The sequence below is a fragment of the Myotis yumanensis genome, unplaced genomic scaffold (genome assembly GCF_028538775.1).
Source record: "Myotis yumanensis isolate MYYU_CA2020_CCGP unplaced genomic scaffold, mMyoYum1.0.hap1 SCAF_2, whole genome shotgun sequence".
NCBI lineage: Eukaryota > Metazoa > Chordata > Mammalia > Chiroptera > Vespertilionidae > Myotis > Myotis yumanensis.
Genome location: NW_027223753.1, coordinates 101885317 through 101895788, shown reverse-complemented (window position 1 = coordinate 101895788; position 10472 = coordinate 101885317). Strand labels below are relative to the sequence as shown.

At 50.0% G+C, this 10472-nt stretch overlaps 1 non-coding gene across 1 annotated transcript; it reads right to left on the bottom strand.

Annotated features, from left to right (window-relative positions):
* Positions 1-373: 373 nt before the first annotated feature.
* On the bottom strand, positions 374-535 carry LOC139004596 (U1 spliceosomal RNA). Its single transcript, XR_011470464.1, has one exon. It is a non-coding gene; the product is annotated as a U1 spliceosomal RNA (small nuclear RNA).
* Positions 536-10472: the final 9937 nt, after the last annotated feature.

The following is a 10472-nucleotide window of genomic DNA, read 5'->3' as shown; positions in this document are numbered from 1 at the left end:
GGCCCCTTTCCCCTGCCTCCCAACCAGCCACACAAATAAGTAATAGTTCAAGCTCACCAGACAGGGGTCAGGGCAACTCCTCCCACAACAACACATCCACCATTGAAGGTGGGAAACCAGAACAACCTACACTGAAAGGAAACTTTGAGGTTTCAGATGGTTCACCCCTGAGTTTAATGGATGAGGACACTGAGGCTCAAGTGGTGCAAGGAATTCTGCTAGGAGCATACAGGGGTGGAGCTGGGCTCTGCCCCTTGTCACCTGAAACCCAAGCCTGGCTCATTTCAGCCTGGCACCTGACATCCAGGGGGGACAAGGGGGCACCGCTGACCTCATGGCCCCAAAGTAATATTTTTGAGAATAATATTTTTTCTAGGAGAAAGGGTGAACACAGTCCCCTACTACCATGAGTTATGCCATCAAGTTTCCCACGTTTGGGGAAACTGCAGGGTTCAGCACACCAGGAGTGCAAGAGGTGAGCCTTGCACTTGGCAAACCACCTTCCAGATCATGGTATCTCCCTGCAGGTAAGTATGAGAATAATATTTTTATCAACCCCAAAAGGAGGACCATTAAGTGCATTCTTTTGCAGCACAACTGACTTCAGAGAAAGACCTTGCTTAAGAACTCCCTGGCTCCCCATTGTCTGGTTGGGTCTGAGCCCCTCGGTCCACTTCCTCGACCCTCAGTCACCTCCCTTACCCCTCCCAGACTAGCTGTAGTCTGACCAAGCTCTTCTCCCTCATTCCCATACTTCTGTCCCCCTTCATCTGCAGAGCCTTCTGTGCACACCCTCTTCAACTTTCCAGGCTCCAAGGCCATCTCAGTGCCCGGTCCTCCCTCACTGGTGCCCCTTTGGCCCCTATGTTCTCTGACACTCATCCAGCACCAGCTGCATGCCAAGCACTTCCCCACATTAACTCACTTGCATCCCTGCAACCACCCTATCTATCATGAGGCTTCAAGGGCTGAAGAATCCACAGAAATGGAGGCCAGAGAAGTTCAGTAACTTTCCCAAGGTCACACAGCTAGGAAGCATCAGGATCAGGATGCAACCTCAGGTCCTTCTGGTTTCACTGTCTACTGCCTCCCATTAGTCATTCCCTGTGTTTCGGCTCATCTCCAGTGTACGCTTTGAGGGCAAGGCCCTGAGCTCTCTTACTGTCCCCATCAAGCTCAGCTGTACTCAACACGAGGTCTGCTCAGCATACACAGAATGCCAGGAAGTCTCTGCTGAGCCCTCTGCAGATGCCACATGCAGAGAGAGGCTAAGTGACTTGCCTGATGTACACTGCAGATAAGAACAGGGCAGGGGTTTCAAAGCAAGGCTGTTCACACAAGTTAGGGGTCTCAAACACAGGAGTTTCTGGGCAGGCAGAGCACAGTAGTGAAGGTACTGGCTGAAGGGGTCTGGGGACCAGAGAATGTGTCCTCCACCTAACAGGGAACAGCTCCAGCCTCAGCCAGCGGTCAGCAGCTGGGAACACCAGGATGACCAAGGATTCTGATTCTTCAAGACAAGGTGAAAACCCAGATTCTTGTGGGAACCCTCTTATTTTTTAACATTGATCGACATACACAGAATGTTTTATATAAGATGGGAAATAACCAAGAAAACCCACCTGCAGGTCAGTCCCACCTATGGAGCTTGGGATTCTTCTCCATTGAGAGTGTCAGAGCTCTTCTTATAGCTGAGGAAACTGAGGCCCAGGGTCAGGAGGACAGCTGTGGCTACACAGGGCACAATGGTGGAGCCCAGGCCAGTGATCCTTCTGTGAAAGGGATAAAAATCTCCACAAACTAATACTGCTACACTCCTAACCCCAGGCACACATGCCATGAGCTCTGAGGACAGACTGGACTGGCCAGAGGCCTCTCCGTGTGGCCTGGAGGCAGACCTAATGTCTCTGCACCTCCATTTACCACCTGTACAATGGGGAAAGAAAGAATAAGAATGCCTCTCTCTCTCTCTGTCTGTGAAGATGATAAAGGTATGATAGATTTTTTTTTAATTCCTAAAGGTATGAGAAACTACATGTCTCCGCTCCATCCTGAATTGAGCTTATAGGACTCAGGAGCCGGAGCAGCCCTGGGGGCCTAGCCTGTGGCCTCTGCAGCGAGTGCAGGAGCTCAGTCCTCTGCCTCCTCTTCGGGGCCTGGTGGCTGTGACCACATTCTACAAACCAGGAGGAAAGGTGTGGCATGACCGTGTGAGTGGCTGGCAAACACAGGACCTGGAACCTGTGACTGACAGGGACAGGTCTCTGGACTCAGTGGGCTGTCACACCACTACCTGGGCTTCAGGGCTACACTCACTGATCCCTTTGAAGTTCAAAGAATGGGTCCCGCCCCTCCAAAGCAGGCAGGAGAAAGGAAACTGTCTGCCCAGGCTGAGTTATGGAGGCCACAGCAGACAGCCCTCACCCTCCGGGACTGCTGGCCCCAGCCTTGCCTGTCCCACCAGTCCTTCCCTTCCCCAGATGGCCCCTTCAGCATCTCTAAGCTCGTGGCCTGGCCCAGCTCCTCCATCCCACCCACCTTCCCCCAGCCCCACCCCAGGTCCAGTTTCCAGGGTCTCTGGGCTGAGGCCCCCCTATACCTTCTCCACTGGGAGAAGTTAGTCCATGCTTGCACTCCTGGGATGGTGAGCTCACTCCACCCAACCAGCTTTTACCTGGATAAAGCTCTCCTTTTCATGAGTGAGGTTGGCTTTCCAGTGCCTCTCCCATCTTCACCCTGAGGGCTAGCCCCAAACTCTGGGTCACAGGCCTCCTTCTCCCGCATCCCAACACAACTCTGCAGAGATTAGGGACAGCTGTGTCCAGTCTCCTCAGGTGATTCTCATTGTCTCAGAGCTACTTGGGGCAGTCACAGGGGACCTACGAGTTTACAGGTCGGTATGAAATCTGGAATGAGGGTCCACATAATTTGCACTCAGGGCTGTGGACTTTGTACAAATGGGTCGGGGGCAGAGGTGTGTGACCCTAGGGTGGCCATCAGTCAGACATGGATGAGAGTGTCTGTGCAGTAGTGCCTGTGCAGGCGTGGGTGTGGGCAATGGTGGTGTGAGTGTGTAATGGGCATTGTGTGCAGGGCCAGCAGGGCAAGAGGATAAGTACAGCATGTGTCAAGGGGTCAAGTCTAGTGTGGGAGGTTTGGAGCTCCTGGCATATGAGAATGTGAGCGTGAATATGGGTGTGTGTCTGAGTGTATATGAGTATATGTGTGTGAGGGTGTGTGTGAGTGTGTGAGGGTGAGAGAGAGAAGTGAGGGGCCTTAAGAAGGCAGGTGGGTTGTGTGCTCCAGCCCTGGGTCTGGTGATATCACTGGGCAGGAATAGTGCTTGAGCTCATCTCCTGGACGTGGATCCCAGAGGAGGTCCCGCAGGAGAGGCAAACTCTGGCTTCTGACACCCAGGGGTCCCTGGGACCCGGTCGGGTGAGGCCGCAGAGAGGGTGGCACTTACCACTCACACTCTGGGCCGACAGCATGGCCCTGGATAGGCCTCTGCACCTGAGCGCAGCCCTCCTACAAGACTGTGGCAACAACTTGCTGCCTGCTGCCCTGGTCCGCATGGCTGGACACAGCTGGCCAACCAAGAGGATGGTATGAGGGAGGCCCTACTCTCTCTAGGACCCTTGCTTGCTCAGCTTCTAGTCAACCAAATCCTGGAAGCCATCCCAACCTGCCCACCCTGTCAACTTTACATCCATGCACTGCCAAGCCCTCATGGTTCTCTCTCCTCCATCTCTCTACAATCCATCCCTGGCTCTCAGTTGCCACAGCAACCAGCCAGGTACAAGCCACTATCACTTTTACCTAGACCACACAGTAGCCTCCTTCCTGATCTCCTGCCCCTGTTTTGCCCCACTGACATGCTTCCATAAACACATGCACACAGGTGCCCAGCAGGCCCTCTATAACTCATATGCATGCCCTGCTCCAGCCTTGGCCAGCTAGGTTCTGTGTCCATCCTCAACCAGCCCCAGGATGGCATGGGGGTGGAAGACTATGCTATGTGGCCTTAGCCTGCCCAAGGCCTAGCCCCTACAGCCCAGAAGGAGACAGCATTCCCAGAAGCACCAGAAGCAGCTTTAAGTGCTGAAGGCCCCACCACCACACCCTCCCTACCTCCCTTCCTCCCTCCCACAAGAAGATGTGGGTTCAGTCTGGGTGTGCTGGGTCTGGGGCATTGGTGGCACATCCCAGTGAGAATGAGAAAGCCTTGGGACATGGGAGTCTAGAGTTCAGGAGAGAGGTCTGGACACCAGGCAAAACTCCAAGGGTCTCCAGGGTATAGGAGATTCTAGCCTTGATGTGCCCACCCAAATCTGTGTGTCCCTCTTACTGTGCCTGCTCCCAGCGGAGTGAAAGGTGTATTTTAAATTTTTTTGATAAGAGGTTGAGAGTTCTTGTCTCCTTTGCACATAAATTAGCTAGCTGCAGTGTTGCATACAACAGACACTCAGTAAGAAAAATGTCACTCAAAATACAGAGGTAGAATGTGTGAACTCAAAAGCCTTTTTCCCTTCTTCCTTCCCCCTCTCACCTTCCCTCCCATGTCTTGAGAGAGACACCTACAGTTTTAAGAAGGCTGAGGAAGATGTTGGGAGGCAAGTTGTCAGGAGGTGACCACATGGTCTCTGACAGTTCTCTAGAGAGCCCTCCAGATCATCCCTCTTTTTATAAACACTGTTTTACATTTTATACAAATGTATCAGTTGTATTATTTTTGTACCTTGCATTCCTGTCTCAACATCATATTTGTTGATGTTGACAGTTGTAGCTCAAGTTCATTCATTTTAACAGCTATATGTTTATTCCAAAATGTGAATACCTCAGAACTGTCCATTGAAGCCATAGATTCAAGAGAGCAATAACAAGCTTATGCTTTAAGCAACTGAGTTTTGATTGTTTTGTTATGCAGCAATAGCTAACTGATACAGGTGCAAGTGTCTTCAGGATTTCACAACTACAGATGGTATAACAGAAAGCAGTCCAATGTGTCCCTTGATGCCCACAGACATGAGCACTTCAGAGAAGCTCCCTTGGAGGTGGTGTCACTGCAGAGCAGAATCTGTGCATCCTCAGCTTGCCTGGATACACTGGCCCACTTTCCAAACTGGGTCCTCCCAACTCCATGGTGTTGTTAGCTCCCACTATCTCTTCAACAAATCCTTGTTTGCTCAAGTCACTGGGACTTGAGACCTGGCCTCCGTGAAGACCACCAGCTGACCATAGACTGTGAGCAATAATAAATGGTGTTTTAAGTCACAAAATTTTGGGGTGGTTTTTTACATGACAGTCATGGATACAGAAGGTTATCTCCAACTGAAAGGCATCTATCCAGCTCTTTAGACATAAGTGCTTTAAGATGAGAGAAGGAACACAGAGTAACAAAACAGCCACTCAGATAGGTTAGAACACTCTCATGAAGAAAATAAAGTGGTTTCCAGAGCTCTTCAAATAGCATCTCTAAAGTGGGGCTCAGAATGACTGTATGTAGTCCCAGCTCTCCTGCAGTTCAGTTACGAGGAGGTGGGTGCTGTCTTTCCATCTCCAAGTCTTGGTTTTTCTATAAATTAGGTCACCGACCTCTCACTCACAGACATAGTGAAATAACGAAGTTAGCAAGTTGTTGTGTCTCAGCTCCTCTGCCCGATGAACTGAGGGGCCCAGCAGAAGCCCTGTCCCTTCTGGATCTCTTCGTCTGCATTCGGCAGTAACTGCCTCCACTGCAGGGGAGTTTGTGGAGTAGAAGATAGACTTAAGATCTGGCATCAGGAAGGGTGCTTTTGATGGCAAGTAACAGAATACCAAAATTTTAACTATAAGTGAAATTGATTAGATCACGTAACTAAATTCCAAAATTTTCAAGAATTTTAGAAACTGCATGATGACTTCAGGCATGGTTTAATCCAGGCCCTAGCTGTTCCTCTGTGACTCTTGTCTATGGTTCTTTGGATGTTGGCTTTGCCCTCAGGGTGACTTGTCTCCATGTACTAGTGGGTTTAGGCAATCACTATGATAAAGGGATGGGACTGTACCTAGGGGTTTGAGCCAATCCATGTTCATGCTGGAGCTCAGGTGGAGACAATCACCTCCAACACCTCACGACCCCTGCTTAGTGGGGAGGAGCTGGACATGGATTCTGAGGCGCCCACAATGAGGGCGCTGGCAGGTGCCCAGTCCTCAGACAGTCTATCACTAGCATGTCCCTGCCTGGGCCTCAGTTTCCCTTGCAGTAATATGAAAGACTGCCTGGATGGTGTCCCTAGACCTCCACCCACTCCAACTCCCAGAACCCAGGCCTTGATGGATCAGTTTGTCTCTGGTGGAAGGCTGGAGCCCACCACCTGCCACTCCATGGGCAAATGCTTCCAAGCAGAACAAATTGCTAAGGCATTGTTTCTCATTCTTCTTAGGGTGAATAATTTCCAGAAACTTATTGGAGTTGATGAATGATTTCTTCACCCTGCCAAGTCCTTTCTAGTGACATATTTATAATTGCATTTCTAGTGACAAATTTTCAACTGTGGCCCCCCTCCCCCGCCAGCAATGGCCAGGATGTGGCAATGTCGGTTCAACACATTGGAAGCCATCTATCTGCATGCTGCCCATTCAGCTCCTGTCTGCAGCAAGAGATCTGCAGGTGCTAGTCCTGGTTCTCTCACTGCCCCATCCAGTACGGCAGCTGTTAACCACATGTGGCTGCGTAAGTGAAAAGCTCAGTGCTCAGGTCCACTGGCCACAGTTCAGGTGCTCAGCAACCATGTGCCAGTGCAGACATCTAATGTCTCCATCACTGCACAGTCCTAACCAGCCTACCTCAGGGGAGAATTCAATGGGAGATCTCAGGCCAGCCTGTTCCCCTCTGACCTTCAGTGTCCTTTCCAGCTCTGAGCCTCAGTTTCCTCCTCTGTGAAAAAGAGATGATAGGGATGAATACATGAGATAAGGACTGGGAAATGCTGGATCCATAGCCAGTAGTGACTGGAACATGGTCTGGGGTTCAGGCTCTGCTATTCCAGAGAAGGGGTGGGGATATGTCTCAGAGGAGGGGCAATAGAGCACACCTCAGACACAGATTTGGTTAGTTGTCTACACCACAGTCATTTCTTTCTTCTTTCTGATTATTAACAGAATCCTCCCATTTCACTGGGGCTCAAATGCGCAATCCCAAAGACTGCATGGTGATTGTCCCATGTTACTCATGACATTCTCACAACCATTTGCCTGTGGTTGGTCAAGGGGTGACCATGACCAATCACAGGGCAAGTCTGCTGGGGGCTTCTTGGAAAATATTTCCTCCCTGATAAGAGACAAGTCATGAGGAGACAGTTCCTCTGTCCCCCGCTCCCCACTCCTGCTTTGGCACTGCTGTGCCTGGTGCTTCAGCAGCCACTTCGAGACCAGAAAGCACAACTCTGGATTGAAAATAAACACTCTGAGGAGGCCACTGGGGAAGATGGGCGAATTGAGCCCCTCAGCGTACACTGCCCCTCACCTTCAGACTTCTGTAAAGTAAAAATAAGTGTCCTTAAGGGATGGGTTTCTTACAGAAAAACATCCTGAGTGATTCTCACTCAAAGGTGAGTCAAAGTTTTCCAGGTGGCAAGGGTGCAGAGGCCGGGGAGAGGGGCACCACATCCTGGGAAGGGGAGGATAGCATGTGGGCTGTGGCTAAGAGCAGAGTTGGGAGAGGGTCAGCCCAAAGTGCCACAGGGTGGAGTTTGCCGGGCCCTCCACCTGCTTGTGGGGTGAGGAACATTGAAGCTTTTTCAGGACCAGTTTCAAGTTACAGGGTGAACTGTGGGTAGGGGACAAATTGATGGGAGAGCCTGGAGGCAGGGAGGCCAGGGAGAGACAAGTGGAGCCCAGGAGGGGAGGAGCGGGGGAGGGGAGAGGCTTGAGAGGAGGGGCAGAAGAGGAGCATGTAGGTGTTGACAAAGAGGACTGACGTGATGTGGGAGGGGGAGCTGAGAATGCAGTGGGCAGAGAACTGAGAACAGGGCAGGGAGAGGGGGGAACACCTGAGATCTGAAGGAAAGAAAGTGAGCGGGAAAAGAGGTCAGAGAAAAGGCAGAAGATAAATGCAAAGAGGATTCCAAGAGGAGGAATGGGCAACTGGGCTGAATGCTTCTCAGACAGCTGAACCGGTGATCCTGCCTTCATAGTACACCCAGATCTCCGCTCACCACCATCTCACCTGAGCCCACTCAGCTGCTTTATTGCAGCAGCCTCCCACCAGCTTCCTCCCTAGCTCCCTGCAGTCCATTCTCCCCACAGCTGCCAGAGGGCACATGATGAAACCTAAGCCAGGTCACGCCCTCCTCTGCTCTACAGGCCTCCATAGCTCTCATCTCCCTTGGAGGGAGAAAAAAATCAATATTCTCATAGCCATGTTTGTTGCCCTAAAGAGTCCACCCCACCTTCTCAGCCTCATCTTTGACTATTCTTTCCCTCCTGTGTTTCAGCCACTCTGGCCTCCTTGCTGTTCCTAGAAGGAGCCAATCATATTTCCATTTTTACACTTTGCACTTGCTCTGCCCATGACCTAGAACGTGCTTCTTCAAGACCTGTGAGGGGCTTGTCCCCTCACCTTTTTTGGCGAAGTCTTCCCGGGCCATCTTTACATAACTCCAAGTTACCATTCCCTTAGCCTGTACATGCAGTACTCTCCAGGTGCACACGCTGCAAGTACCGGTGTGTTTCCCAGCTTGAATCAGCTCCACGGGGGCAGAAGTTTTGTCTGTTCTGTTCACTGTTATATCCTCAATGCTCAGACGAGTGCCTGACCTGTAGTAAGGTCAATAAAAATTTATGGAGTTAATAAATAAATGAAGATTAAGTATGATAAAGACTACAAGTAGTTCTTTCTGAGTTTTGGCAATAAATCCTGAAAGTGGAAAGTGAGGAAGTGGGGGGGAAGGTGTAGATAACTGATTTAGGAGGTTTGGCTGTGAAGAGAGAGCAGAAGCAAGAGACAGGGGAGAGGACGGGCTTTATTTTTCAGGTGGATGCAGTTTGAGCAAGTTTAGGTGCTGCTGGAAGGAGCCAGGAGAGAGGCATTCAAGATACAGGAGAAGAGAAAACCAAGAGGCTGGCCAGTGGAGGAAGGAGGGACAAGGACACAGAGACTTGGAGAGCTGTGCCCACAGAGCCTTTGGAGGAGGAACTAGGGGTGGGGTGTAGAAGGAGGTCCACTTTGTTAACCTGTATCTGAAAGTGGTCCCTGTAACAGTAAAGAATATAAAACACACACAATGACACAACCCAACTCCAAATTAATTTGGTTCATTCAAGGATGGTTTAAGGGGTTAGTTATATTTCACATAAGCAGGAGAGTTAATAAATTACATCTGACAAACATTTATCAGGCACCTGCTCTATGCCAGGCCCTGGGTCCAGGCACTGGGGAAACACTGTGATGTAGCCACAACTAATACCAGGAAAGACTGAGTCTTCTTTTCAACACTCCCTCTCTAGGGATAATGAAAATCAAGTCAATGTTGGTGTTTCCTCCTCTATTTGGCTACTGGGAAGCTCAGAGCCAAACTTGAAGGTCAGCCTTGGAAACAGTGTAGAATTTTATGGCCCCAGAAGCTGCATCCTTACTCTCTTCCCAGATTTGGTCACTAGTTAGATTTTCATTTTGCCTTGCCCTGAAGTTTTTGTTTGTTGTTGCTTTGAGGCTGTACTTCAAAGAAACTTGGAATAACAGTGGCTTAAAACATGATAGTGGTTTGTTTTTATCTCTTATAACTACAAGTCAGGAGATATACAGACCAGCCTAGGCAGCTACACCACACTATGCTCAAGGACGTGGGCTCCACCTCACCCTGTTCTACCTTCCTTCAGGTGTGACCCTTGTCCTCATCCACAAAAGGTAGCCTCAGAGATCCAGCATCACATCCACATACCAGGTAGAAAGAAAAAAGAATTGCTAGAACACAAGCAGCAAAAAGAGTTTCCCAAAATCTCCTCCCAGAAACTTCTGCTTAGAACTCATTGGCTGGGACTACATCCCATGGTCACTCCTAGTGCCAAGGGATCCTGGTTGTTGGTGCTGCTCTGGGCAAAATTGGAGTCTTACTGCCTAGAAAAAGGTAGGTGGATATTGGTTAGGCAACGGACAGTATCTGCCATGGTTATCTATATTTTTCTCTTTCATTCTTTCTAAAGAAGCTCACAGGTGCCAGGATGAGGCCCTGCAGTGCTCAGGGATGCCATATGCCCTTTGTCTATCTTGTCCCTGACTTGTCTTCACTTCCTTGAAAAGGAACCAAGTGCCTCTTGCAGGGAAGTGAGTGTCATTATCCTCATTTTATAGAGAGATGGCAGCTTTCCTCCAGACTTCAAGAACCTCAAATCACAGAGTCATTGGTTATTGTTCCACAGAGGAGGAGACATGGCCTAGAGACAGTAAGTGGTTTGTCCAAGATCACACAGCAAATTCAAAGACTAAAGCC